General features: G+C 32.5%; 1 long non-coding RNA gene across 1 annotated transcript; it reads right to left on the minus strand.

The window, feature by feature from the left end:
- Nucleotides 1–2,533: 2,533 nt before the first annotated feature.
- Nucleotides 2,534–4,280, minus strand: LOC145102357 (uncharacterized). Its single transcript, XR_013706136.1, has 3 exons — nt 3,766–4,280; nt 3,615–3,664; nt 2,534–2,959 (listed from the first exon to the last, which is right to left on the minus strand). It is a non-coding gene; the product is annotated as an uncharacterized LOC145102357 (long non-coding RNA).
- Nucleotides 4,281–5,235: the final 955 nt, after the last annotated feature.

Below are 5,235 nucleotides of genomic sequence, written 5' to 3' on the forward strand. Positions count from 1 at the left end.
TGGACAATAATATTGGGACGGAGGGAGTATAACATTGTGTAGATGGATGTCGAAAGCCTTGCATGGAGATGGCTCTTTGGTTAGGTGACTTAAGAGTAGGTTGAACCTACACAAATTGTTGTTGTTCTTCCTATGGATGATTTCATCTTAATAGCAGCTTAATTTTTTTATCTCAGTTTTATAAACCTTTCAAAGTGGTAGGTGGATTTTTTTAGTTTTTTCATTGTTCTACACGAATAAGTTTTGAACTCTTGTCAATGGTGTGGGGCGTTTTTACTATGGTTTTGAAAACAAAACCGGCCAGTTGAACCGGTTTAACCGAGAACCGGCCAAGAAGGTTTAACCGAGAACCGGCCAAGAATCCGGTTTTTTAAAGCCTCAAAACCGCCAATAAAACAAACTGGAAAAAAACAGCAGTTAAACCAAAAACCAATCATAACCAGCCTGATCAAACCGGAATAAAACAGTGTATTAAAAAAATACTATCAAATTTTCTACTGAGAAAAACCCATGCGGACCCACATATTCATTAGAGAGGTTTAGGCTTTTGATTTTGAAAAACCTTTACTACTCCATTTCTTTTATACAACTCTCAAGGCCTCCCAACTTCTTTTTTTTCTGGCGATGTGGGATGTGGTAATATAAATTGGGATGCAGCCTAATTCCTAAACATAATACTACAATCATAACATTTTTCTCCCATATTCGTACTATCTAATTTATTCTTTTTTACTTCTTCTATTATTCTTTATATTTTGACAAAACTGCAAAAATGGTCCCTACGGTATGTATTTTTTTGGGGTTTTAGTCCAAACCATGACTTTTATGGATTGGTGGTCCTTTTGAGGTAGTTTCGTTGTGTTTTTAGTCCCTCGGTAAACTGAAATGACTATAATACCCTTACGAATTTTTTTGTATGTTTTTTCTATTTAATTTAAATGAAAAAGAAAATACTTAATTAACTTGGGCCCACATCTATCTCTCTCTCTCTCTCTCTCTCCCTCCTATACGCTATTCTCCTGCACCAGATGAACTCTAAATTAAGAAGATGAACTCCAAATTCTTCCTCACTGACTATCGATTTTTCAGTGACATCCTTTATTTCTTTGATTCCATTAACCCCTAAACCTATAAATGATATAAAACACGCATACGGAATCGATTTTTCAGAAATCAATTGTTCTTGAAGCCCCATGAGCCTTTTTTCAGATTCAGAAATTGATTTCTAGTTCCAAAAACAAACCCATACATCCGGTATTTTCTTGAAGAGCAAACATAAAACAGATTGTTTGTATGCGTGTGTGTTTGACTTGAAGAGCAAAAATAAAATCGATTTTTCAGAAACCGATTGTTCTTGAAGACCCATGAGCTTTTGATCTGGGAAATTTCATAAAAATGCATCCAAACACCCCCCCCCCCCCCCCCCTTGTCATCATTAAATTGATCATCCAAACATCTTTTAAAACTGGATTAAAAAAACCCACAATTCCATATCCAAAATGAATCAACAAAGGTTCCATATCCAAAAAAACCCATTAAAGGGCACAAATCAAAGTATTTGCGAAATGCCTACCTGTATCTCTACATCCAACCTGATAAACCTCATATAGTATCCTAAAGAGGTGTAAAACATACCTAGTAAAGTGATATTGAGTTAGGAACAAAATTCAAATCGAACTATGGAGTTTGGGAACAAAATCGTAATCGAAATCTGGAGTTTGGGTTACAGTGGAGAAATACGAAAGGGAAAGGAACAAAATTGAAATATAAAGTTGAGATCGTCGCCGGAGGTGTGGATGGAACTTCCATCGTGTCATCGTCCCCTGAATTTGCACTATAAGAAAAAGTCGAAATAACTACGGAAAAATTTATGTAGCTAAAACATGATATTCCGTAGTTAAAATCGATTAGTGACGGAATTTGCTACGGATCCATTCTATAGGCAAATTCTTCGTTAGTAAATATTCATTACGGAATCCATAGCACCTTCGCAACGGAATTTACAACGGACTTATTTCGTAGAAAACTTGCTATGGACTACATCTATAGCAACATCATAGCAAATTAACTACAATTTATTTCCGTACCATGTCCGTAGTGAATTAACTACGCCCCGATCCGTAGTAAATCTATTGCAAATTAAGTACAAACTAAATTTTTAGCTAGTTTCTATAGAAAATCCACTATGGGTAATGGCGTAGCTAGTACTCCGTAGTAAATTTACTATGACCTAATTCTGTTACATATTAACTACAAACTAGCCCCGTAGTTAATTTTCGTAGCAAATCAACCATGGGTAATATTGTAGCAAACATTCCATAGTGAATTTACTATGATGTATCAAATATGTTGTAGTAAATTTACCAAAACCTACTTCTATTGCCAAAAAAAAAAAAAAAAAAAAAAAAAAAAAAAAAAAAAAAAAAAACATGACTAAATACGTTTCATAGCAACATCCATAACAAGACAAAAATGTGACATAATTAATTAAAATAAATACAAAAATGACTCGATTTTTTCCAAAGCAAATTAATAACAAAATCAACATTATGAAATTGCATTAAACAGTAAAAGAAATTACATAAACTCTTAATAAAACCATAGTTTATCATCAAATAAAATTTCATTTTGTTCAAAACACCAATCAAATTAATCTAATAGTCAAACTCAACTAGAAATCCTAAACATGCAATCAATAAAAAATATATCACTAATTATTGTACTTCTCATATCATTGACCATGTTTTTCACATCACCCAACTCCATCCTTTGTTTAAGTATGGTTTCCTCTAGTTTCTGCATCTTTGAATAGAGATGATGATTTTCTGAACTAGTATCTAGTGAAATGCATATTTGAGAAGAGTTTTCAAGAAAAATAGACCTGTCATATAATCCAAACCCATAAACTCTTTTCTTGCAATTATGTTCAACAACAACTTGCTTTCAATAACTTCCTCTCCTAGTAGTGCCAAACCAAATAAACACAAATCAAATAATAGAATCCAAATCCTATCACTTTTATTGCCAAAGATTTTGCAGAAAAGTAAGAGCAATACAAGGATCATAACCCATTAGAAAGAAGCATAAAAATTCATTAAACAATCAACAAAATATTAGCAAACTGAGTGAGTTCTCGATGAGAGATAGATCACATTTGATGCCAAAAGATATGAACTTACTACTTGGGCATGGGCAGTTCTCTATGATAGTAGGCAAATAAAATTTTACTTCTTGCTAGTATACCACATAGAGCGATCTCATCTCTCTTCAAATATGAAAAAAAAAAAGAATTGAGATCTTATGTGCTTCAGTTCAATTAATTCCCATGATTGCTGATTATTCAACCTAAAAATGTATGATGTACAAATTTACATCCAATATATTGTTCATTGTTCACTGACGTTTGTTAATGATGGTCGTTTACTCAAACATGTAAAGTCATAACAAATCAAACAACACACCATCAAATTTAATACAGACAAATATGTAAATGATATAAACAATAAAACCTCCAAAAATCTACACAGTAAAGGAATTAAAAACCCCAAATATCACAAAACGTCACTGTAATAGTCTACCAAGATAAATCAATAAAAAAACCCAAATAACCTAACCTTCAAAGGATGCCAAAGTGATCTTTCTGAGGCTATTATTCCCATATAATCTGAAATCAGTTAAAGATGAAAGAAAAAATGTATTCTGAAATACATTGAGATAATTAGTAATTGAGAGTTGAAATCTTGGAGATAGAGGCAGAAACAATACCTTAAGATGTAGAGGCTAAGATGATAAGATCGGCGGCAATCAGGTGCCTCAGAAATCATGAAGGTTGAATCTTAGTGTTGTCCACCACAACCGTATAAAGTCTTGAGTCTGATCGGTGGCTAAAGGTTTGACCATGTCGTCGCCATGATAAGGGGATAAGTTACGTTCTTGGTCTAAGGCGCCAGTCGAAAATAAATAAAATTTTATTACATTGAAACAGTGAAAATTACAAACGAAATTGTGCAGTATTTGTGGTTGGATTGAAGATCTACGGTTGTAATATGTGGCGGATGGTCGGATGCGAGGTCGAGTGGCGGAGAGGCGGCACATAGAGATGACAAGCGGCAGGGAAAAATTAAAAACGAGAATTTGGCATTTATAATGAGGGTGGGCCGGTGGTGGTTGAATTCCTAACGGGGGAAATCAAGATTTCATTTGAAAATAGGAGGGATATTGAAATTCTATGTAAGTATGAGGTTTTTTATTCTTCGATGTATGCAATACTATGAATGGAAGCAAGTAACAGAGTATATAGGTTACAAACGCTTTTGGGCTTTTAAAGATACATAGACCATTTTGTTTATTAAACTAAAATATGATATTATTAGAAGCGGCTTTCATTATGTTTTAAACAATAATCCTAGTATTTATTTCTATTCTTTCAAAAATTAGATTATAATAGACATGATTTATCTTTAGCCACACATAAAAAAAAAAGTCTAACCGTTACTGTAACATAGTTATATTTATACATTTTTTTCTTTTAGCATGACAAATATTCGTTTTTAGACACATATAATAAATTAAATATGACCATAAAATACTTATAGTTGTTTGTTTTGTTGCTCTTAATCAGGGTGTAATAAACGTTACCGTATAGACACACCAAAAATTAATGTGGCCATATATTACATTTTAGCTACATTACATTCAAACGCAATATCTGCTCCAAGATACGACCATATAAACATTTGCTTCATGTGACCATATACTAATCTATCGTCTCTTATAAAAATAATCACAAAATTTTTGGGTTTTTTGGTTTCCTTAAATCGCTTTCCTCGGTGTAAGTCGTGAATTCGTGAGGATTATGAGTGGTAAATACTGAATACTGAAAACCATAAAATGGTCTAAGGTCTAAAATGTATTTTACTTTATATTGGTTCTTTAATATTTTATTTAATTTATAAAATATAAAAATAATTTTTAATTAAGTAATTAGTTAATTCAATTCGAAATTTTGGTTTTAAGGGTTTAAACTTTACTTGAGAAACCTCCAAACACTTAAAATTGCAAACTGAAAAATTCTATTGTATAATATTTATGGTTTTTATATTATAGTATAATAGCTATGATCTATGATCTTGTAGCAAATTCTGTAGCGACATAGCTACGGATTTTGACTCCGTAACAAATGTCGTAGCAAGCTAGCTACGGACTTAGTTGTGGTAGCAAATTTTGTAGCAAAAT

This window comes from Lactuca serriola, chromosome 4 (assembly GCF_051521515.1).
Source record: "Lactuca serriola cultivar US96UC23 chromosome 4, Lser_US96UC23_V15, whole genome shotgun sequence".
In the NCBI taxonomy this organism is placed as follows: domain Eukaryota; kingdom Viridiplantae; phylum Streptophyta; class Magnoliopsida; order Asterales; family Asteraceae; genus Lactuca; species Lactuca serriola.